The sequence below is a fragment of the Dermacentor andersoni genome, chromosome 2 (genome assembly GCF_023375885.2).
Source record: "Dermacentor andersoni chromosome 2, qqDerAnde1_hic_scaffold, whole genome shotgun sequence".
NCBI classification, from domain to species: Eukaryota; Metazoa; Arthropoda; class Arachnida; order Ixodida; family Ixodidae; genus Dermacentor; species Dermacentor andersoni.
In genome coordinates, this window is record NC_092815.1 from 140379074 (window position 1) to 140403099 (window position 24026).

The 24026-nt window shown below is 57.8% G+C and overlaps 1 long non-coding RNA gene across 1 annotated transcript in view; it reads left to right on the forward strand.

Moving 5' to 3' along the window:
• The window catches only part of LOC140215959 (uncharacterized), a 65836-nt gene extending 45606 nt beyond the window's left edge, over positions 1-20230 (forward strand). The window contains exon 3 of the long non-coding RNA XR_011892568.1: positions 20108-20230. This is a non-coding gene — a long non-coding RNA (uncharacterized lncRNA). The remainder of the gene's footprint in view (positions 1-20107) is intronic.
• Positions 20231-24026: the final 3796 nt, after the last annotated feature.

Below are 24026 nucleotides of genomic sequence, written 5' to 3' on the forward strand. Positions count from 1 at the left end.
CGACTTAATGCGCCTTGCAGACTGTGCATAGCGGCATCATGACGGCTGGAGCGTAGTTAAGGTATCCTTTAGTGTAAACACTGACCGCGCGCTTTCTGGGAAGCGGCAGAGAGATAAAAGCGTGGAAGGGACATAGCACCGGTAAATGTGCACATAGCAGAGACGGAAAAGGCACGGAACAGTGTCTGCATCGGCTCTGTCATAACACGATATTGGCACACTCTCAATCTCGTTCCATCTAAGTTACAACTACAACAGGAAAATATTTTCACGTATCTTTCGCTTGCCTAAACGAAATGGCGTTCCACATGAGATCGCGATACATATGCAGCGTTGAAAAACGTGTGTTCGACAAACAAAGCTCGATCACAAAGTAATACAAGCAATGGATGTGTGGCGCTCAGCTCAGCTCCGAAATTCAAGAAAGAACATGGTTGTTTTGTTGCTTTCGTGCTGTACAGTTTTTCTCTGCATATAAGCGCATGGTGGAATTTTCCAGTAGATGTGTAACGGTGTTTCGAATATTGGAACTGGAAGATATTTGCAAGGAGGAGGAGGAAAGAGAAAAGTAGAAGGCAGGGAGGTTAACCAGAATAACGTCCGGTTGGCTACCCTACACCGGGGGAATGGGAAAGGGGAAAACAAAGATCACAGGGAGAGAGAGCCGGGAAGGAAAGAAGGAAATTGCGGCAAGTTCGCTGACGCGCGTAGTTTTACAGAAACTGCATTAATAGTCACAGATGGTCGCACAAACCCGTCGTCCATAAGAAACACAAAAGCGCCTTCCCCGCTTTATGGGCCGACGGGCGATGGGTGGTGGTGGTAGAAACATTTATTGCCAATGATATGAATGGTGGGGGCGAAGCCCCCTACATGGCACTTGAGTGCTCCCTTACTATGAGGGGGCACCCTTACAAAGCGAAGGAGAGTCCATGAAGCGCAATCCTTCTTATTGCACTGGAGATGATCCGGCATTGGTCTTGAGCGGAAGTGCAGGTCAGAAGAGTCTCCCAGTAAGACACCGCCACGGCAGGTGATGGGGGATGAGGGAAGGTGGGGCATGTGAGGAGGGTGTGCAGGAAGTCTCCTGGTTTGCCGCAAAGTTTGCATGTTGAGGCGAATTGGTCTGGGTATCTGGCATGTAGTAGTATGGGGTATGGAGCAGTCCGAGTTTGTAGTCGACGCCAGTGTACGGCCTGCTCTATGGTGAGGGATGGGGCTGGGGGTGTGTATTCCCTTCGTTTGTCCCGCTAGTACGAGAGAATATCACGGAAGGAGAGCAGGCACTCCCCGGCCCGTAGAGGGGGCTCGGCTCCCACTGCCCGGAATGTGAGACCTCGGGCGAAGGAGTGAGCCTCCTCGTTGCCGGGGAGGCCAGCATGTGCTGGCGTCCAGATTAGGGTTATGCGGCGCCGGGGCTGCCAGAAGCGTAGTAAGCGCGCAGCGGTGCAGGATATGTAGCCATTGGCATAGTTGAGAATGGCGGATTTGGAGTCAGTGATAATTTTGGTGGCAGATGAAGAGATGAGAGCAAGCGCGATGGCTGCCTCTTCTGCCTCTGTGGTGGAATTGGTGACGATTGAACTGGAGGTTAGAAGCTTTGCTCGATTGTCGGCTACCGCCAGGGCCATACGGGAGCCTGACGTATATTCCGCTGCGTCCACATAGACCACCTCATCGTCCTCGCCAAACTGTTTGTGGAGGGCCCAAGCCCTTGCTGTTCGGCGGTTCCCGTCTAGCTCAGGGTGCATGTTCTTGGGGACAGGGGTTATGTTGAGGGTAGAGCGGAGGATAGGAGAAAGGGGGACCCTCTCGGTAGGGTGTGTAATTGGGGTTAGGCTTGATTGGCATAACAGAGTGCGGCCAGGCTCTGAGTTAGACAGACGGGATATTTGTGCCGTAAAGGTAGCTTCTCTGAGTTCCTCAAAGGTGTTGTGGACACCGAGTTTGAGGAGTCGGTCATTGGATGTGCTGGGAGGAAGGCGTAGAGCTGCTTTCGTGCAACTCCGTAGGAGCGCGTTTACTCGATCTCTCTCCTTCTGCCGAAGGGGTAGGTAAGGAAGAGCATATGCGGTGCGGCTTATTATGTAAGCCTGGGTGAGGCGAAGCGTGTTTTCCTCGCGTAAGCCAGCCCGGCGGTTCGCTATGCGGTGAATCAGTCGGGTGGTCTGTTGAGCGTGTGTTTGGAGAGTTTTTATGACTTCTCCGTGCGCGCCATGAGAGTGGATAACTAGCCCTAGCACTCAGATTTTTGATACTAGTGGGGTGGGGTGAGTACCTAGCGTAAGGATGACGGGAGGAACGTCTGAATCGTGTTGCTTGTGGCGGTATAGAAAGAGCTCCGATTTTGAGGGGGAGCAGGTCAGGCCACGCTCTCGTACATATGTGTCGATGGTGGTTAGTGCCAATTGTAGGTGTTGTTCTATTTCGGCGTTACTGCCTCGGTTTGTCCAGACAGTGATGTCGTCGGCGTAGAGGCTAAAATGGATGTCGGGGATTTCAGCTAGTTGTTGGGGTAGGTGAAGGAGTGCTATATTGAATAATATAGGGGAAAGGACGGCTCCCTGGGGCGTACCTCGTGCCCCGAGTGTGATACCTCGGAGGCTGTGGTCACCGAAAGTAAGTGTGGCTGTTCGGTGGCTGAGGAAGTCTCGGATGTAGTTGTACATCCTGGCTCCAACTCCCAAGGTTGTAAGGTTTTGTAGGATAGCTGAGTGTGTAACGTTGTCAAATGTCTTAGTAAGATCCACACCTAGAATAGCTTTGGTGTCGTTGGTTTGAGAATCTAGAATGTGATGTTTTAGCTGTAGGAAGGCGTCCTGTGTGGAAAGTCCAGGACGAAATCCAAACATGCAGGTGGGCATCAGATCATTGCTTTCTAGGTAACGGCAGAGCCTGGTCTGGAGTACGTGTTCCATCAGTTTGCCCACAGAAGATGTCAGAGAGATGGGTCTGAGGTTAGAGGTGAGCAGAGGTTTCCCGGGTTTAGGTATGAAGACGACTTTGGCCTCTTTCCATTGCGATGGGAGGGTGCCCTTTTGCCAGCACCCGTTAAAGTATTCGGTAAGGGCCGTAATGGATTCGGCGTCGAGATTCCGGAGTGCCTTGTTATGTACCCCGTCCGGACCGGGGGTTGAGCACGTGTTGAGTCTCTGGAGTTCAGCCTGAACTTCTGCTTCTGTAATGGCTTGGTCGAGGAAGTCGTTAGGGGGGCCTGCATAGTCGTGGTGTGTTAAAGGAGGGTGTGTGGGGAAGTACAGATTTCGAAGTTCTTGGAGGAGTTCCAATGGAGGTGTATCGGAAGTATGTATGAGTTTGGTGAGGTTGTGTCTTTGTGTAGTCTTAGACTGTGTGGAGTCTATTAAGTGTCTAAAGAGGTTCCAGGTCTGAGGTAAACTCATATTGCCATCTAGCTTGTTGCATAGTGACTCCCAGTTTAGTCGTGAAAGAGTCGCTGCGTGTGTCTCTATCTCTTTATTGAGACGGGCGAGGCGGCGTCTAAGTGTCCGGTTCCAACGCTGCCTTTGCCAGCGTCGTTCTAGGCTTGCTTTAGTTTCCCATAAATGTAGGAGGTGGGAGTCAACTGTGTCGCTGCGGTAGTCCTCCCATAGGGGACGAGTTACGAGTCGGACATCACTTTGTAGTTGTTTGGACCATTCGGTGATGTCCTTGATGGGGGCGGAGGTGCGGGCTGCTCTACATGATCGGAAAGAGCCCCACTTCGTGAAAGTGGAGCCTCTGGGAGGTCCGCGGGGTAGTTGAATGTTTAAGAGAATTTCGATGATGCAACGGTCACTACCCAAATTCTCTTGTGTGTTGCACCATGTGGCGTAAGGGAGGCGATGTGCGAACGTAAGGCCTGGCGTAGTGTCTCTACAGACGCTGGTTCCCGTGCGTGTAGGAGAGGTAGGGTCGGTGAGTAGGGAGAGACCGGCTTGTTGCGCTGCTAACCACACCCGACGGCCTTTCATTGCGTCATATGGGTAATCCCAGGCCGTATGCGGGGCATTAAGGTCACTTACAACGAGTAAGGAGCACTTGTTTACTATGCGCTTCGCAAGTGTAAAGAGGCGTTCGAAGTTGCTTTGTAGGCACTTTGGGTGGCTATATACATTTAGGATGAAGAGACTGTTCGCTCGAGCGTGTTGCGGCACAAGCTCAATTAGAAGGTGATCAATGTCTTGAATCGGTAGGGTATGGGAGATGGTGGTGATTGAGCGACTAACTAGAAACGCTACCCGGGAGTGTAGGGGGGATGTGGGCAAAATAGGAGTATAGGCAGGGAGGGTAAGTGGTTTGGAGGGTTCCTGCAGGGCAAGGATGTCGGGCCCCATCGCGCAGGACAGCAGTTGGTGGACCACATGACGCTTCTGGCGAAAGCTTCGGCAGTTCCACTGCCAGAGTGTAAGATTATGGTTTGGAGCTGCCATCATGAGAATCGATAGCAGGGGAAGGAATAACGGGGGGGTGGGAGTCGTGAGCTATGACAGGCATAGGGTTGTCGTTTCCCTCCGTTGCTTTAGCCTTCTTGCGTCTATTTGGGGTGGGGTCCCGCTTCGGGAGGGCGGTTGAGTAAGAATTGAGCTGGGACTCAAGATCGCTACATCGGTCAGAGAAGCCTTGGGTTAGCACGTCTAATCGTTGGTTGAAAGCAGTATTGTCTTGTGTTATGTGGATTACCGCGTTTTTGAGGGTTGCACATTCCTGGTTGATGTGAGTAATAGCGGCCTGCAATTTTGCCTCAAAGCGAGCAGCGAAGGACTCAAGCAGGGTTGGAATGTCGTCTCGTGAGGTAGCGGTGGGAGGAGTGGGTGCTGTGCATGGAGTTGAATTTGAGGAGGGTTCGGTGTCAGCTTCCATTGCTAGCAAATCAGGAGAGGAAGTAGGGTTGGAGTGACTGGGTAAGGTATGGGCGGTGGGAGGCTGGGATGCGGCAGGAGCGGGGGCAGGTGGAATGGGAGATCCAGAGGCAAGAGCACTTATCTGGGTTTCCAGTTTGGCGATATGTTGATGAAGGGCGGCGGATTCTTTCCGGGCTGCTGTAGCTTCTGTTTTGGCCGCCGCTGCCTCCTCCTGGGATCTTGCAAGGGCGTGTTGTAGATTGGGAGTAGCTGTCATGGATGTCATGTGCTTGTGAGAAGAGAGGGAAGTGTCCCAGGCTTGCTTCAACGGCGCTGTCCAGGCTTGCTTGTGTTGATTGGGTGACAACTGGGGAAAATTGTCCCCGGATGTGATCAATGCTTGATGCCGCGTTTGTGGGTGGCTCGGCTGTTTCCGTGTCTGGTGAAAGTTTCGTCCCTTGCAGGATCCCGTGCCGGTAAGGTGAGGGCCCTCGCACAGAATGCAATTGGGCGTGCAAGGAGGTTCTTGTGGCGGATGTTGTATTCCACAGCGGGGGCAAAGATTGGTCTTGGGGCTTGGGCATACGTCATGACGGTGACCCGGTTGTCTGCAATTTGTGCACGCTTCCGGACTGCCGCGGTATTGGGTGCAGCGGTGGATGGCTCCCATGTATTTGATGGAGTTCGGGACTGCGCTTGCGTCGAAGGTGATTAGGATGGAGTGCGTCTTACCCATGCGTCGGGCTGCTAATATGGTGTGCTCTGGATTTCTTCTGACCAGGTCTTGGTAGAGTTGCATTGGGGTCTCGTCGTCATAGGCGTTTGTGATGACTCCTCTGGTAGCCCCCGGTGGGGGCGCCACGTAAGCTGCGCACGGGTAGGTTCGGTCTCCAATGGTGAGGGAGGTCAGCGTCTTCAGAGTCTCGGCTGTTGGGAAATGTGTTGTTGCCATGGTGAAAGTATTGTTGGTCGGGTGTATGTGAAGGCAGAAGTCGTCCGGTAGAGTGATTTGGAGCTGGCTCTGCACTGCTTTACTGAGTCGAGGTGTTGGGATGTCTAGGAGTCGCATTTCACCTCGCGGGCGAATGACCACTCTCATAGCGTTGGGTGGGAGTGGCGGCAGTTGTTTGCTGCGTTGCACTGTGAGGCGAGCCTCCTTGGTTGCAGGTGGTAGGCGGGCCGGCGTCTTGCCGCTGCTAGTTGCGGCTGCTGCGTCGGGCGCCGCGTTCCTGGCGTTCGGGTTTGCTGCCTCGGAGGTAGCGTTGTCTGAGCGTTGAGGTGGTTTCGGCGAATTGGCCGGTCGGGAGGCATAGGCTTTATATATAACTGGCGTCCAATCGTCTGACTGAAACTCTTGTGCGGTTACGGTGTGTCCTTCAACCATTACTTCCATGTTAACGGCTGGCGTCGCCGGCGGAGTAGCGGAGTCCGAGTGAGGCTTAGCTCGACCGCTGAGCGTCTCTCCGGAGCTGGGGAGCCGGAGTCGTCGGGGTTTCGGGGCGAGCCGTGCCGCTCGCGGTGCCTCGGGGGCCTCCGGCTGGGGGCGGCGGTTCGGGCCGACGTACGTGCTGTAGAGCAGTGTTTAGGCACGTCTGACCTCGACGAGCGCGCGTGGTGTTCTCCCGGGCGATGGGGGCGGTGTTCCAGCAGCACCTGCACAGAAAGCGGCCGATTGTCCAGTTTTTGGAAAGCTTTGGCAAGTTCTTGTCTCTCTAGGGCATATCTTGGACAGTGGCACAGCAGGTGGTCGATTTAACTGCAAAATGGTTGAAAGCAAACTTTAGTGAAAGCACAAATTCTCAGGTTTGGATACATTTTCCTCGATGCTGCGGTGACTGAGTCTCGGGATGGTTCTTGATAAACCTTTGCGCCTAATAAATGGTGCCCCCATGTCATCGCTTCCCGCCACGTTTCATGTTAAGCTAATACTGCCAGTCAGCATCCGTAACTATTCCTATGCGCTGCGCAAAAGTGCTGACACGTAGTGCAGGCAACACGAGCTCCAAATGCACAGCTAAGCTCGGATGCAAAGTGAAATGATGCAATAATCAAATGACAGAAGGTGGCTGCGACAGCGTAGATCGTCATAAAGACGAGGTTCATCAAGAAGAGGAAATCAGATTTGTGAAGAGCGCCACACAGAAAACAAAACACGCATCGCTTTTATATGGGGTGCACCCGCTAACGCTAGCCCAGCTGTTCAACGAACATTTAAGAAACATGGTGCAAGGTACGATTTCAGAACCTATGGTTGTCAGATTAGTGACGATTTAAGACGGCTGGTTTTGCAATGATACCTTACACTGTATTTTTCAAAACATTCTTTTTCATGAACAGCTTGGCTAATGATAGCTGGGACACGTGGCATATATGATAGGCAAATACAGTAGCTATGTAGGTGGCATCGATGAATGGTATTCCGTGAATATTACGTGCGAGGGAATCAAAATTCATTAGCATTGACGCTCTCTATAGAAACTAATCAGGCTGCCGAAGCACCTCAAAAAGTTATAATATTTTGACAATAGTTTTAACACATGCACGCGAATTGCAATTTGGTATTTGGGAGCCTTGTTTACAAACTGCGAATCACTTCTCTAAAAAAATTATGCAGATCCTGAGCACTGTGGGGAATCGATGTAAACGAAGCTTTCTGTGCTGTTTGCTTTGATTGACTGTAACGAGCGGTGATGTTGACGGTGAATGTTTAATTTCTTCAATGTTTTGCCCAACACAAAAATGGTGAGTTGATGTTACACGTTACCTTGCGTGCACCAATGCTGTTTGTCTCCGTAGTACACAAAACACAAATTGAGAGATGTTTGCTTGAGGCGTTGATGTGCGCCATATTTCATAACCTCTTAGCGGATTGAGCGTTGTCATTGTCTCACATGGCACATCACATCGTGGCAGGAGCATTAAACTTCAATTGGATTATGAGGTTGTAGGTGCCAAAACCACAAGCGATTATGAGGCAGGTCGTAGTGGCGCACTCCGGATTAATTTTGGCACCGTGGTGTTCTTTCACGCGTCCTTAAATCAAAGTGTGCAAACGTTTTTTTATTTGGCCCCCATCGAAATGCGGTTGTCTCGGTCAAATGCGCGACCTCGAGCAATGCCATAGCCGCAAAGCTATCGCGACGGGCAAAGAAGTGTTGATTTGACGCGTGACCGCTTCCGTTGTGTCGCCTACACCCTGTGGTGCGCTTTAATTAATGCGACTCTGCTTATGGACGCCCTGCGTAAGTTGTCCGCTAGACATATTTGCATGGTTTTATTTTTGAGGAATAGCAGAAACGCACCGCACCGTACCATAAACTTAAGTTTATCCAGCGTTTCCCTGCCTTCTCAGGTCACCGTTTCCTTATCCGCCCTCCCACCCCTTGTATTTGTGTAGGAAGTGCGAGCGAACAGTGGCAAGTGCATTCACTTGTTTCGCGACTTCGTCGGTTCTACCCATTCTCTACTTCCTCTGCCCCGTCCTCTCTTCCATTCTATCTAGCTTCCCTCTGGACTTGCACGTTAGTAGAAGGGTAATAACTTGCGAGGGGTCACGGATGATTACAGCTGTCAAGCGGCTAAAGTGGCGATGACCCGGGAGCTACCGAGGGCATTGTGCACACTCGACGCGTTGCGGTCCAGACGAATTCCTCCGGTCTCTTTTCTTCTATGCCACGCTCCTTCCGTGTATATACACGCACGCTCTGAACTAAAGTCCCTTTATGAGCTTTAAAAGCTCATAAAGGAAAAAGCCATTCTAGGGACTTTACTCGCGGCGGCGGCGGCGGCGGCGGCGGCGGCGGCGGCGGCGGCGGCGGCGGCGGCGGCGGCGGCGGCGGCGGCAGCGGCAGCAGCGGCAGCGGCGGCAGCGGCAGCGGCAGCGGCAGCGGCAGCGGCAGCGGCAGCGGCAGCAGCAGCAGGCAGCAGCAGCAGCAGCAGCAGCAGCAGCAGCAGCAGCAGCAGCAGCAGCAGCAGCAGCAGCAGCAGCAGCAGCAGCAGCAGCAGCAGCAGCAGCAGCAGCAGCAGCAGCAGCAGCAGCAGCAGCAGCAGCAGCAGCAGCAGCAGCAGCAGCAGCAGCAGCAGCAGCAGCAGCAGCAGCAGCAGCAGCAGCAGCAGCAGCAGCAGCAGCAGCAGCAGCAGCAGCAGCAGCAGCAGCAGCAGCAGCAGCAGCAGCAGCAGCAGCAGCAGCAGCAGCAGCAGCAGCAGCAGCAGCAGCAGCAGCAGCAGCAGCAGCAGCAGCAGCAGCAGCAGCAGCAGCAGCAGCAGCAGCAGCAGCAGCAGCAGCAGCAGCAGCAGCAGCAGCAGCAGCAGCAGCAGCAGCAGCAGCAGCAGCAGCAGCAGCAGCAGCAGCAGCAGCAGCAGCAGCAGCAGCAGCAGCAGCAGCAGCAGCAGCAGCAGCAGCAGCAGCAGCAGCAGCAGCAGCAGCAGCAGCAGCAGCAGCAAGCAGCAGCAGCAGCAGCAGCAGCAGCAGCAGCAGCAGCAGCAGCAGCAGCAGCAGCAGCAGCAGCAGCAGCAGCAGCAGCAGCAGCAGCAGCAGCAGCAGCAGCAGCAGCAGCAGCAGCAGCAGCAGCAGCAGCAGCAGCAGCAGCAGCAGCAGCAGCAGCAGCAGCAGCAGCAGCAGCAGCAGCAGCAGCAGCAGCAGCAGCAGCAGCAGCAGCAGCAGCAGCAGCAGCAGCAGCAGCAGCAGCAGCAGCAGCAGCAGCAGCAGCAGCAGCAGCAGCAGCAGCAGCAGCAGCAGCAGCAGCAGCAGCAGCAGCAGCAGCAGCAGCAGCAGCAGCAGCAGCAGCAGCAGCCAGCAGCAGCAGCAGCAGCAGCAGCAGCAGCAGCAGCAGCAGCAGCAGCAGCAGCAGCAGCAGCAGCAGCAGCAGCAGCAGCAGCAGCAGCAGCAGCAGCAGCAGCAGCAGCAGCAGCAGCAGCAGCAGCAGCAGCAGCAGCAGCAGCAGCAGCAGCAGCAGCAGCAGCAGCAGCAGCAGCAGCAGCAGCAGCAGCAGCAGCAGCAGCAGCAGCAGCAGCAGCAGCAGCAGCAGCAGCAGCAGCAGCAGCAGCAGCAGCAGCAGCAGCAGCAGCAGCAGCAGCAGCAGCAGCAGCAGCAGCAGCAGCAGCAGCAGCAGCAGCAGCAGCAGCAGCAGCAGCAGCAGCAGCAGCAGCAGCAGCAGCAGCAGCAGCAGCAGCAGCAGCAGCAGCAGCAGCAGCAGCAGCAGCAGCAGCAGCAGCAGCAGCAGCAGCAGCAGCAGCAGCAGCAGCAGCAGCAGCAGCAGCAGCAGCAGCAGCAGCAGCAGCAGCAGCAGCAGCAGCAGCAGCAGCAGCAGCAGCAGCAGCAGCAGCAGCAGCAGCAGCAGCAGCAGCAGCAGCAGCAGCAGCAGCAGCAGCAGCAGCAGCAGCAGCAGCAGCAGCAGCAGCAGCAGCAGCAGCAGCAGCAGCAGCAGCAGCAGCAGCAGCAGCAGCAGCAGCAGCAGCAGCAGCAGCAGCAGCAGCAGCAAGCAGCAGCAGCAGCAGCAGCAGCAGCAGCAGCAGCAGCAGCAGCAGCAGCAGCAGCAGCAGCAGCAGCAGCAGCAGCAGCAGCAGCAGCAGCAGCAGCAGCAGCAGCAGCAGCAGCAGCAGCAGCAGCAGCAGCAGCAGCAGCAGCAGCAGCAGCAGCAGCAGCAGCAGCAGCAGCAGCAGCAGCAGCAGCAGCAGCAGCAGCAGCAGCAGCAGCAGCAGCAGCAGCAGCAGCAGCAGCAGCAGCAGCAGCAGCAGCAGCAGCAGCAGCAGCAGCAGCAGCAGCAGCAGCAGCAGCAGCAGCAGCAGCAGCAGCAGCAGCAGCAGCAGCAGCAGCAGCAGCAGCAGCAGCAGCAGCAGCAGCAGCAGCAGCAGCAGCAGCAGCAGCAGCAGCAGCAGCAGCAGCAGCAGCAGCAGCAGCAGCAGCAGCAGCAGCAGCAGCAGCAGCAGCAGCAGCAGCAGCAGCAGCAGCAGCAGCAGCAGCAGCAGCAGCAGCAGCAGCAGCAGCAGCAGCAGCAGCAGCAGCAGCAGCAGCAGCAGCAGCAGCAGCAGCAGCAGCAGCAGCAGCAGCAGCAGCAGCAGCAGCAGCAGCAGCAGCAGCAGCAGCAGCAGCAGCAGCAGCAGCAGCAGCAGCAGCAGCAGCAGCAGCAGCAGCAGCAGCAGCAGCAGCAGCAGCAGCAGCAGCAGCAGCAGCAGCAGCAGCAGCAGCAGCAGCAGCAGCAGCAGCAGCAGCAGCAGCAGCAGCAGCAGCAGCAGCAGCAGCAGCAGCAGCAGCAGCAGCAGCAGCAGCAGCAGCAGCAGCAGCAGCAGCAGCAGCAGCAGCAGCAGCAGCAGCAGCAGCAGCAGCAGCAGCAGCAGCAGCAGCAGCAGCAGCAGCAGCAGCAGCAGCAGCAGCAGCAGCAGCAGCAGCAGCAGCAGCAGCAGCAGCAGCAGCAGCAGCAGCAGCAGCAGCAGCAGCAGCAGCAGCAGCAGCAGCAGCAGCAGCAGCAGCAGCAGCAGCAGCAGCAGCAGCAGCAGCAGCAGCAGCAGCAGCAGCAGCAGCAGCAGCAGCAGCAGCAGCAGCAGCAGCAGCAGCAGCAGCAGCAGCAGCAGCAGCAGCAGCAGCAGCAGCAGCAGCAGCAGCAGCAGCAGCAGCAGCAGCAGCAGCAGCAGCAGCAGCAGCAGCAGCAGCAGCAGCAGCAGCAGCAGCAGCAGCAGCAGCAGCAGCAGCAGCAGCAGCAGCAGCAGCAGCAGCAGCAGCAGCAGCAGCAGCAGCAGCAGCAGCAGCAGCAGCAGCAGCAGCAGCAGCAGCAGCAGCAGCAGCAGCAGCAGCAGCAGCAGCAGCAGCAGCAGCAGCAGCAGCAGCAGCAGCAGCAGCAGCAGCAGCAGCAGCAGCAGCAGCAGCAGCAGCAGCAGCAGCAGCAGCAGCAGCAGCAGCAGCAGCAGCAGCAGCAGCAGCAGCAGCAGCAGCAGCAGCAGCAGCAGCAGCAGCAGCAGCAGCAGCAGCAGCAGCAGCAGCAGCAGCAGCAGCAGCAGCAGCAGCAGCAGCAGCAGCAGCAGCAGCAGCAGCAGCAGCAGCAGCAGCAGCAGCAGCAGCAGCAGCAGCAGCAGCAGCAGCAGCAGCAGCAGCAGCAGCAGCAGCAGCAGCAGCAGCAGCAGCAGCAGCAGCAGCAGCAGCAGCAGCAGCAGCAGCAGCAGCAGCAGCAGCAGCAGCAGCAGCAGCAGCAGCAGCAGCAGCAGCAGCAGCAGCAGCAGCAGCAGCAGCAGCAGCAGCAGCAGCAGCAGCAGCAGCAGCAGCAGCAGCAGCAGCAGCAGCAGCAGCAGCAGCAGCAGCAGCAGCAGCAGCAGCAGCAGCAGCAGCAGCAGCAGCAGCAGCAGCAGCAGCAGCAGCAGCAGCAGCAGCAGCAGCAGCAGCAGCAGCAGCAGCAGCAGCAGCAGCAGCAGCAGCAGCAGCAGCAGCAGCAGCAGCAGCAGCAGCAGCAGCAGCAGCAGCAGCAGCAGCAGCAGCAGCAGCAGCAGCAGCAGCAGCAGCAGCAGCAGCAGCAGCAGCAGCAGCAGCAGCAGCAGCAGCAGCAGCAGCAGCAGCAGCAGCAGCAGCAGCAGCAGCAGCAGCAGCAGCAGCAGCAGCAGCAGCAGCAGCAGCAGCAGCAGCAGCAGCAGCAGCAGCAGCAGCAGCAGCAGCAGCAGCAGCAGCAGCAGCAGCAGCAGCAGCAGCAGCAGCAGCAGCAGCAGCAGCAGCAGCAGCAGCAGCAGCAGCAGCAGCAGCAGCAGCAGCAGCAGCAGCAGCAGCAGCAGCAGCAGCAGCAGCAGCAGCAGCAGCAGCAGCAGCAGCAGCAGCAGCAGCAGCAGCAGCAGCAGCAGCAGCAGCAGCAGCAGCAGCAGCAGCAGCAGCAGCAGCAGCAGCAGCAGCAGCAGCAGCAGCAGCAGCAGCAGCAGCAGCAGCAGCAGCAGCAGCAGCAGCAGCAGCAGCAGCAGCAGCAGCAGCAGCAGCAGCAGCAGCAGCAGCAGCAGCAGCAGCAGCAGCAGCAGCAGCAGCAGCAGCAGCAGCAGCAGCAGCAGCAGCAGCAGCAGCAGCAGCAGCAGCAGCAGCAGCAGCAGCAGCAGCAGCAGCAGCAGCAGCAGCAGCAGCAGCAGCAGCAGCAGCAGCAGCAGCAGCAGCAGCAGCAGCAGCAGCAGCAGCAGCAGCAGCAGCAGCAGCAGCAGCAGCAGCAGCAGCAGCAGCAGCAGCAGCAGCAGCAGCAGCAGCAGCAGCAGCAGCAGCAGCAGCAGCAGCAGCAGCAGCAGCAGCAGCAGCAGCAGCAGCAGCAGCAGCAGCAGCAGCAGCAGCAGCAGCAGCAGCAGCAGCAGCAGCAGCAGCAGCAGCAGCAGCAGCAGCAGCAGCAGCAGCAGCAGCAGCAGCAGCAGCAGCAGCAGCAGCAGCAGCAGCAGCAGCAGCAGCAGCAGCAGCAGCAGCAGCAGCAGCAGCAGCAGCAGCAGCAGCAGCAGCAGCAGCAGCAGCAGCAGCAGCAGCAGCAGCAGCAGCAGCAGCAGCAGCAGCAGCAGCAGCAGCAGCAGCAGCAGCAGCAGCAGCAGCAGCAGCAGCAGCAGCAGCAGCAGCAGCAGCAGCAGCAGCAGCAGCAGCAGCAGCAGCAGCAGCAGCAGCAGCAGCAGCAGCAGCAGCAGCAGCAGCAGCAGCAGCAGCAGCAGCAGCAGCAGCAGCAGCAGCAGCAGCAGCAGCAGCAGCAGCAGCAGCAGCAGCAGCAGCAGCAGCAGCAGCAGCAGCAGCAGCAGCAGCAGCAGCAGCAGCAGCAGCAGCAGCAGCAGCAGCAGCAGCAGCAGCAGCAGCAGCAGCAGCAGCAGCAGCAGCAGCAGCAGCAGCAGCAGCAGCAGCAGCAGCAGCAGCAGCAGCAGCAGCAGCAGCAGCAGCAGCAGCAGCAGCAGCAGCAGCAGCAGCAGCAGCAGCAGCAGCAGCAGCAGCAGCAGCAGCAGCAGCAGCAGCAGCAGCAGCAGCAGCAGCAGCAGCAGCAGCAGCAGCAGCAGCAGCAGCAGCAGCAGCAGCAGCAGCAGCAGCAGCAGCAGCAGCAGCAGCAGCAGCAGCAGCAGCAGCAGCAGCAGCAGCAGCAGCAGCAGCAGCAGCAGCAGCAGCAGCAGCAGCAGCAGCAGCAGCAGCAGCAGCAGCAGCAGCAGCAGCAGCAGCAGCAGCAGCAGCAGCAGCAGCAGCAGCAGCAGCAGCAGCAGCAGCAGCAGCAGCAGCAGCAGCAGCAGCAGCAGCAGCAGCAGCAGCAGCAGCAGCAGCAGCAGCAGCAGCAGCAGCAGCAGCAGCAGCAGCAGCAGCAGCAGCAGCAGCAGCAGCAGCAGCAGCAGCAGCAGCAGCAGCAGCAGCAGCAGCAGCAGCAGCAGCAGCAGCAGCAGCAGCAGCAGCAGCAGCAGCAGCAGCAGCAGCAGCAGCAGCAGCAGCAGCAGCAGCAGCAGCAGCAGCAGCAGCAGCAGCAGCAGCAGCAGCAGCAGCAGCAGCAGCAGCAGCAGCAGCAGCAGCAGCAGCAGCAGCAGCAGCAGCAGCAGCAGCAGCAGCAGCAGCAGCAGCAGCAGCAGCAGCAGCAGCAGCAGCAGCAGCAGCAGCAGCAGCAGCAGCAGCAGCAGCAGCAGCAGCAGCAGCAGCAGCAGCAGCAGCAGCAGCAGCAGCAGCAGCAGCAGCAGCAGCAGCAGCAGCAGCAGCAGCAGCAGCAGCAGCAGCAGCAGCAGCAGCAGCAGCAGCAGCAGCAGCAGCAGCAGCAGCAGCAGCAGCAGCAGCAGCAGCAGCAGCAGCAGCAGCAGCAGCAGCAGCAGCAGCAGCAGCAGCAGCAGCAGCAGCAGCAGCAGCAGCAGCAGCAGCAGCAGCAGCAGCAGCAGCAGCAGCAGCAGCAGCAGCAGCAGCAGCAGCAGCAGCAGCAGCAGCAGCAGCAGCAGCAGCAGCAGCAGCAGCAGCAGCAGCAGCAGCAGCAGCAGCAGCAGCAGCAGCAGCAGCAGCAGCAGCAGCAGCAGCAGCAGCAGCAGCAGCAGCAGCAGCAGCAGCAGCAGCAGCAGCAGCAGCAGCAGCAGCAGCAGCAGCAGCAGCAGCAGCAGCAGCAGCAGCAGCAGCAGCAGCAGCAGCAGCAGCAGCAGCAGCAGCAGCAGCAGCAGCAGCAGCAGCAGCAGCAGCAGCAGCAGCAGCAGCAGCAGCAGCAGCAGCAGCAGCAGCAGCAGCAGCAGCAGCAGCAGCAGCAGCAGCAGCAGCAGCAGCAGCAGCAGCAGCAGCAGCAGCAGCAGCAGCAGCAGCAGCAGCAGCAGCAGCAGCAGCAGCAGCAGCAGCAGCAGCAGCAGCAGCAGCAGCAGCAGCAGCAGCAGCAGCAGCAGCAGCAGCAGCAGCAGCAGCAGCAGCAGCAGCAGCAGCAGCAGCAGCAGCAGCAGCAGCAGCAGCAGCAGCAGCAGCAGCAGCAGCAGCAGCAGCAGCAGCAGCAGCAGCAGCAGCAGCAGCAGCAGCAGCAGCAGCAGCAGCAGCAGCAGCAGCAGCAGCAGCAGCAGCAGCAGCAGCAGCAGCAGCAGCAGCAGCAGCAGCAGCAGCAGCAGCAGCAGCAGCAGCAGCAGCAGCAGCAGCAGCAGCAGCAGCAGCAGCAGCAGCAGCAGCAGCAGCAGCAGCAGCAGCAGCAGCAGCAGCAGCAGCAGCAGCAGCAGCAGCAGCAGCAGCAGCAGCAGCAGCAGCAGCAGCAGCAGCAGCAGCAGCAGCAGCAGCAGCAGCAGCAGCAGCAGCAGCAGCAGCAGCAGCAGCAGCAGCAGCAGCAGCAGCAGCAGCAGCAGCAGCAGCAGCAGCAGCAGCAGCAGCAGCAGCAGCAGCAGCAGCAGCAGCAGCAGCAGCAGCAGCAGCAGCAGCAGCAGCAGCAGCAGCAGCAGCAGCAGCAGCAGCAGCAGCAGCAGCAGCAGCAGCAGCAGCAGCAGCAGCAGCAGCAGCAGCAGCAGCAGCAGCAGCAGCAGCAGCAGCAGCAGCAGCAGCAGCAGCAGCAGCAGCAGCAGCAGCAGCAGCAGCAGCAGCAGCAGCAGCAGCAGCAGCAGCAGCAGCAGCAGCAGCAGCAGCAGCAGCAGCAGCAGCAGCAGCAGCAGCAGCAGCAGCAGCAGCAGCAGCAGCAGCAGCAGCAGCAGCAGCAGCAGCAGCAGCAGCAGCAGCAGCAGCAGCAGCAGCAGCAGCAGCAGCAGCAGCAGCAGCAGCAGCAGCAGCAGCAGCAGCAGCAGCAGCAGCAGCAGCAGCAGCAGCAGCAGCAGCAGCAGCAGCAGCAGCAGCAGCAGCAGCAGCAGCAGCAGCAGCAGCAGCAGCAGCAGCAGCAGCAGCAGCAGCAGCAGCAGCAGCAGCAGCAGCAGCAGCAGCAGCAGCAGCAGCAGCAGCAGCAGCAGCAGCAGCAGCAGCAGCAGCAGCAGCAGCAGCAGCAGCAGCAGCAGCAGCAGCAGCAGCAGCAGCAGCAGCAGCAGCAGCAGCAGCAGCAGCAGCAGCAGCAGCAGCAGCAGCAGCAGCAGCAGCAGCAGCAGCAGCAGCAGCAGCAGCAGCAGCAGCAGCAGCAGCAGCAGCAGCAGCAGCAGCAGCAGCAGCAGCAGCAGCAGCAGCAGCAGCAGCAGCAGCAGCAGCAGCAGCAGCAGCAGCAGCAGCAGCAGCAGCAGCAGCAGCAGCAGCAGCAGCAGCAGCAGCAGCAGCAGCAGCAGCAGCAGCAGCAGCAGCAGCAGCAGCAGCAGCAGCAGCAGCAGCAGCAGCAGCAGCAGCAGCAGCAGCAGCAGCAGCAGCAGCAGCAGCAGCAGCAGCAGCAGCAGCAGCAGCAGCAGCAGCAGCAGCAGCAGCAGCAGCAGCAGCAGCAGCAGCAGCAGCAGCAGCAGCAGCAGCAGCAGCAGCAGCAGCAGCAGCAGCAGCAGCAGCAGCAGCAGCAGCAGCAGCAGCAGCAGCAGCAGCAGCAGCAGCAGCAGCAGCAGCAGCAGCAGCAGCAGCAGCAGCAGCAGCAGCAGCAGCAGCAGCAGCAGCAGCAGCAGCAGCAGCAGCAGCAGCAGCAGCAGCAGCAGCAGCAGCAGCAGCAGCAGCAGCAGCAGCAGCAGCAGCAGCAGCAGCAGCAGCAGCAGCAGCAGCAGCAGCAGCAGCAGCAGCAGCAGCAGCAGCAGCAGCAGCAGCAGCAGCAGCAGCAGCAGCAGCAGCAGCAGCAGCAGCAGCAGCAGCAGCAGCAGCAGCAGCAGCAGCAGCAGCAGCAGCAGCAGCAGCAGCAGCAGCAGCAGCAGCAGCAGCAGCAGCAGCAGCAGCAGCAGCAGCAGCAGCAGCAGCAGCAGCAGCAGCAGCAGCAGCAGCAGCAGCAGCAGCAGCAGCAGCAGCAGCAGCAGCAGCAGCAGCAGCAGCAGCAGCAGCAGCAGCAGCAGCAGCAGCAGCAGCAGCAGCAGCAGCAGCAGCAGCAGCAGCAGCAGCAGCAGCAGCAGCAGCAGCAGCAGCAGCAGCAGCAGCAGCAGCAGCAGCAGCAGCAGCAGCAGCAGCAGCAGCAGCAGCAGCAGCAGCAGCAGCAGCAGCAGCAGCAGCAGCAGCAGCAGCAGCAGCAGCAGCAGCAGCAGCAGCAGCAGCAGCAGCAGCAGCAGCAGCAGCAGCAGCAGCAGCAGCAGCAGCAGCAGCAGCAGCAGCAGCAGCAGCAGCAGCAGCAGCAGCAGCAGCAGCAGCAGCAGCAGCAGCAGCAGCAGCAGCAGCAGCAGCAGCAGCAGCAGCAGCAGCAGCAGCAGCAGCAGCAGCAGCAGCAGCAGCAGCAGCAGCAGCAGCAGCAGCAGCAGCAGCAGCAGCAGCAGCAGCAGCAGCAGCAGCAGCAGCAGCAGCAGCAGCAGCAGCAGCAGCAGCAGCAGCAGCAGCAGCAGCAGCAGCAGCAGCAGCAGCAGCAGCAGCAGCAGCAGCAGCAGCAGCAGCAGCAGCAGCAGCAGCAGCAGCAGCAGCAGCAGCAGCAGCAGCAGCAGCAGCAGCAGCAGCAGCAGCAGCAGCAGCAGCAGCAGCAGCAGCAGCAGCAGCAGCAGCAGCAGCAGCAGCAGCAGCAGCAGCAGCAGCAGCAGCAGCAGCAGCAGCAGCAGCAGCAGCAGCAGCAGCAGCAGCAGCAGCAGCAGCAGCAGCAGCAGCAGCAGCAGCAGCAGCAGCAGCAGCAGCAGCAGCAGCAGCAGCAGCAGCAGCAGCAGCAGCAGCAGCAGCAGCAGCAGCAGCAGCAGCAGCAGCAGCAGCAGCAGCAGCAGCAGCAGCAGCAGCAGCAGCAGCAGCAGCAGCAGCAGCAGCAGCAGCAGCAGCAGCAGCAGCAGCAGCAGCAGCAGCAGCAGCAGCAGCAGCAGCAGCAGCAGCAGCAGCAGCAGCAGCAGCAGCAGCAGCAGCAGCAGCAGCAGCAGCAGCAGCAGCAGCAGCAGCAGCAGCAGCAGCAGCAGCAGCAGCAGCAGCAGCAGCAGCAGCAGCAGCAGCAGCAGCAGCAGCAGCAGCAGCAGCAGCAGCAGCAGCAGCAGCAGCAGCAGCAGCAGCAGCAGCAGCAGCAGCAGCAGCAGCAGCAGCAGCAGCAGCAGCAGCAGCAGCAGCAGCAGCAGCAGCAGCAGCAGCAGCAGCAGCAGCAGCAGCAGCAGCAGCAGCAGCAGCAGCAGCAGCAGCAGCAGCAGCAGCAGCAGCAGCAGCAGCAGCAGCAGCAGCAGCAGCAGCAGCAGCAGCAGCAGCAGCAGCAGCAGCAGCAGCAGCAGCAGCAGCAGCAGCAGCAGCAGCAGCAGCAGCAGCAGCAGCAGCAGCAGCAGCAGCAGCAGCAGCAGCAGCAGCAGCAGCAGCAGCAGCAGCAGCAGCAGCAGCAGCAGCAGCAGCAGCAGCAGCAGCAGCAGCAGCAGCAGCAGCAGCAGCAGCAGCAGCAGCAGCAGCAGCAGCAGCAGCAGCAGCAGCAGCAGCAGCAGCAGCAGCAGCAGCAGCAGCAGCAGCAGCAGCAGCAGCAGCAGCAGCAGCAGCAGCAGCAGCAGCAGCAGCAGCAGCAGCAGCAGCAGCAGCAGCAGCAGCAGCAGCAGCAGCAGCAGCAGCAGCAGCAGCAGCAGCAGCAGCAGCAGCAGCAGCAGCAGCAGCAGCAGCAGCAGCAGCAGCAGCAGCAGCAGCAGCAGCAGCAGCAGCAGCAGCAGCAGCAGCAGCAGCAGCAGCAGCAGCAGCAGCAGCAGCAGCAGCAGCAGCAGCAGCAGCAGCAGCAGCAGCAGCAGCAGCAGCAGCAGCAGCAGCAGCAGCAGCAGCAGCAGCAGCAGCAGCAGCAGCAGCAGCAGCAGCAGCAGCAGCAGCAGCAGCAGCAGCAGCAGCAGCAGCAGCAGCAGCAGCAGCAGCAGCAGCAGCAGCAGCAGCAGCAGCAGCAGCAGCAGCAGCAGCAGCAGCAGCAGCAGCAGCAGCAGCAGCAGCAGCAGCAGCAGCAGCAGCAGCAGCAGCAGCAGCAGCAGCAGCAGCAGCAGCAGCAGCAGCAGCAGCAGCAGCAGCAGCAGCAGCAGCAGCTTTAAAAACAAACTGGCGTGCAGCTGCATTGTGAGCGCCTCAAAGATGGTGGTGTATTCGTAATGGAGAGTCATACGTTCAGTTGTACATCTGGCTTTAATGAAGTCCCAGAGAAATACACGCGCGTTTTTCCTTTCCCGTAGCCAAACAGAAACACAATAGTGCCGCTTGAACTATTATGGCCCGGCTGTGCTTTGCGTTCGCTCAGACAGCGCCTGCACTGCTGACGCGGTGTCTCCGCGTTTCTGCATTCTGCATGACCGCAAGCTCACTGATTGACGCGTGTTTGCTAAGAAACTGTTGATGGGTTTGGAAGGTAAGCTTGCCATGAACGCCTTAGGGAAGGTATTCGGGTTATTGTTGACCCGGCGAGGTTGCCTATGCTTCACTGCATGACCTCTAAGTACTAGAGCGTTGCACCTCCATTCGTTGGAAAGTCACCAGGCGAAGGCAACATTTGAGCCCGGTGCTCGGGGTTCAGAAGCATACTGCCTTAGCCGCTTGACCACAAGGCCGGGCTCTTCGTTGTTGAGGTGAAACTGTCGAGGTCAAGAGCAAACGATCCATTCGCAAGAATGAAGCACGCAGCGTCGTATACAACTTTTAACGCTACTGTCGAGAATGGGTTTTGGGCTGAAGGAGGGTGCTGCTACCGAGCAAACATCTCCTTTCGTTTTCTATGGAAGGTCTCTGAATATTTTTTAAGCTTAAACCGTATCGGTGAACGCTTTTAAGCGTGTGTATAGTTCTTAGATTACCCAAAGAGTATAGCGGACTTAATGCTTCGCACTTTCAGTGAGGCACATCAATAAATAACATATAATATGTTTATACGCAGGAAAATACGCTGGGCTACAAGATATCGCCAGCTCTGCTTCGTCGGCCTGTTGTGTTATAGTCCTTCCAAGTCCGACCACAAGCATAATGTGTCGGAGTGCAATAAAAAGGAAAATGGCTTCAATTCACCCGCATATATGTTTATGTGCCTTCGGTAACTGAACGGGCATAGCTGCCCTGTGAGCCAATCACAACGGACAAGATGACGAATTTGACGATCAGGCGGAACCTAAAGACGTCCATAATAGCACCCCCAGGGCCGCTAAAGGCATTGCTTTTGGCACACGCACACACACACACACACAAATAAAAAACGTACCTAGTGCAACAATCGTTTACTCACTCTAAAAGCAGTTTACACGCTTAGGGACATGCACCCGTGAGCAAAAGTATACGGACCAAGGATGGCACGATGAAACTCATTTTCTCATGTGTCTGCGAACGCAACTTGAAATAAAAGACTGCATTTCAAACCTGGCATTACGAATTTTCTATTGCCCTCGTCAGTTTCCGTTTATGCGTGTTAACTTCAAAGGAATTCTGTTTTTCCGGCGAACCTGTGGTCCGTATAATTTTGCTCACGGGCGTACCTTTGTTCGACAATTATCGCCCTCTGTCTCGCGTGCCTTAACATTGACACTGCGCGCCCGGTGCTTCCAGGTCACGAATCTGCGTTATCACCTTGACATAGCATTGTTGACTGGAAAGTAGCGAGTGTGCACCCTTCAGGAACGAACACGCTAGCAAGACAGATGACGATAATTTTTTTTGGCACAGAGATACACCTGAAAGGGTGTAAATTGCTTTTTTTTTTTTAGTATTATCGGCGCGTTTGACTGCGATCCACGGAGTAAAGCTCCATGCGCCGCCGGCCCAGACGGCGATACTGGCAATTTCCAGCATCTGCCAGCCGATGTAGCAGCGCCAACCTGGCCACACAGCGAGGGAAACGGAATCTCCGATGCTTCGGCGAAACAGGTTGTCGCTGTTGTTCCCCCTCCCAAGCAAGCAGCGGCGTCGAGGCAAGAAACACGACAGAGGCGAGAACAGTGACAAGTTAGGGGAGAGGGGGCACGGACGGCTCGCCTGTCCTGGCCGCATGCCTGCGCCCTTCCGATGGCTTCTCGCGCGAGAGGTGCACTCACTCGGCGTCCCACTGCGGTAACGGCGCGACTGTTCTTCCACGGACGCGGCTTAGGTGCGACGGTGGCGGCTGGTTGCCGGAGGATTAGCCGCTCGTCCGCCGACGCGCCCGTCGGACACCGCCGGGACCTCGCGGCCTCTCCGTGGCTTTCCGAGAGCATCTTTCTCTTTGCGCGGTGGGAGCCTCGGGGCGAGAAGACGCCGCCAAGGCCGCGCCAAGGTCATCTGCTGCGAGACGACTTAGAAAACTGCTTGAGACTTGCTGGCCGCTGCAGCTTCGTTTCTGTCCTGGCTTGCTCGGAGGCGTGCGATAGCTGCAGGGGGCTCACGCCTGTTCGCCACGTGGGGGAACTTGGCGGACTTCAGGCGAGGACTACCGGTGTGTGTGGCGGTGTCGCCGAGATGTGGTAACGGGACGTGTGGCGCTGTCGTGCTGCTACGGGAGGCATCGGTATTTCGCACCGCTTCTTCGTGTTTGTCGAGTGCAATACGGTATAAAGCTTTTATAACGAAGTGCTCGGAGCCTCCGAAATCATTCGTTATACAGGTCGCTTGGTTGTAAAAGTCGCGCACCGCGAAGCTCAAAACAGAACCGGGGCAGAATTATTTCTTCGTTATGCAAGTCATATTGTTGTAGAGGTGTTCGTTGTAGAGGTGCTCGACCTGGATGAAAAACAAAAAACAAAAATCGGTAAGGAGGATTGCCAAGCTGCACGTTTAACCTACCGCAGCTGCCTTCGCTTAACGCAGTCTCTTCCACAAGTCGCCAGACTGGAGTGATGAAGAGGTAGGTAAAATTTCTGATAGCGTTCAAAGATTCAAAGGAGCACTTAAACTTACGGGAAATTCTGTAGCAGAGGGCCCCGTAACGTTTTTGAAAAGCTGCGTCTTAACGCGCGGGGTCTTGTTAACACTTAACAAGCTCCGTACAGAAATTGCATTCTTCTTTTTTGTTTTTTTCACCATAAAGCCAGTGCAATGCAGCTGCTGTAAAGTCATTCGTCGAACCGCCCTTTTCTGGCTGCCGAGATATTGAATTGGGCAATTATTCGTTTTAACTGTGCAGTAGCTACATTTGCTGTTTTCATGTATGCACCAGCAAAGTGACAACGTAAGCACACAAGTTTATGTACAGCTGCATCTATATCCCAGCTGTAGTCCTTTTCCGAGAAATGTTAGTCTACTTGTATAGTACTGCACTGTGATGACTGCATCTTTCTAAGTCACTAATCCTTAGCACCAAACTGTAAGAACGTTGAAATTTAATGCAAGCGTTCTGATATTTCAGCTAGCGTATTACCTGAAGCAGATGACGCAACGTAAGTGCATGACTTCAGACTTTATGGCTGCTGCAATTTGCTGGGGGCACCACTTTCTTTAGGCAAGGACGCTGCAAAGCACAAGCTCACTAGATGCTAGCGCAGTTTGAGCCCTGTGATCAAAACTCCTCACAGATAGAGAACGTTTTAGCATAACTGAAATAAGCAATGTTATTTATCATGCAGGCTTTCCAGTTGATCAACGCATGAAGTAGGTTGCAGCCTACAAGCGCCTAGGGATACACAATGCAGCTTCTCATGCGTAACTTCCTCCACGTACCTGTGCGTGCACATGTGCATTCATTTGCTTTGTCATCAGGGCCATCAAAAAGTCAGCTATTCAGGCCCCGCCATCTTGGCAGTAGAAATTGTCCGGGTCGCTGCAAAAATTGCGATATTAGTGCTTCAGTGAACAAAGATATTTTCTTTTATGTTGCGCAGAAGGAAGTAACGGAGAAGCAACCCCCAAGTCAGCGTTACAGCGGTCCTGGACTGCTGCAGCACAACTTTAGGGGGAAAAAAAAAGATGAAGAGCAGGTCCAACCTCGAGATGAGTGCAAGAAGGCAGCAAATTGGATTGCCTCCAGGCTAAGAGTTTTGGAACGAGAGAAGAGTTTCGAAGTGCTGCTTGAAATCAATCAGCTTCTGTGCGATGCCAAAATGGCAGTGAAGCAATTACCATTTACTTTGGTAGTTAAGCAATTCTAGCCTCTGGTAAATGACATGTATACAGTAGCCGCGTTCACATGTTAGCAATTAATTAGGTAAAGGTTGGATAAAGGTGAGGAACCTTCTTTCCTGCACGAGTTACGATCCTTTCCTGCAATAGTACTTTTCCACCGCTCAGAAAGTATCATGTCAGCCTGCTCCAGAGGTAGCAATACATACAATCTGACCGACAAGTAATATTTTAGTTCTTGGTCTGAAGTAATCATTTTGATTTTCTGGAAGGATAGAGGCAAAGTGCACACTTGGAAAAATAACACAATACCAATAAATTCAACAATGGAATATCAGTACAAAGGGTGTCATGTCATAATGTACACACACGACAACGGCACCCGTAAGACGACGGTAATTTGTAGTTGGTGGGTAGTGCTTACTACCGTTCAGTTCGTGGTTATATTGCATTCCAGACGGGTGAATATTAACGAGGCTTATCTTTATTGTTGACATAATTAAGAGAATAAAGTTTTTCCACATGTCGAAAAGTGTGGCAGAGTAATAAAACTTGGAAAAAGCAACGTCGAGATGCACCAGTTCGGTCAAAGGAAAAATAATTACAATTTAGGTTAGAGTGGTATCCCTGTCCAGGTGGGTGTCGCGGTTCCGATAGTCCGCTGCGGTCAGCTCATCACGCACCCGTTCAGCATTGGGATGGGCGACACCGCGGCATGTAGCGATGGCGGCGACGAGGAAACAATTCGTCATGTTCTATGCCGCAGTGCCCGCAGTACA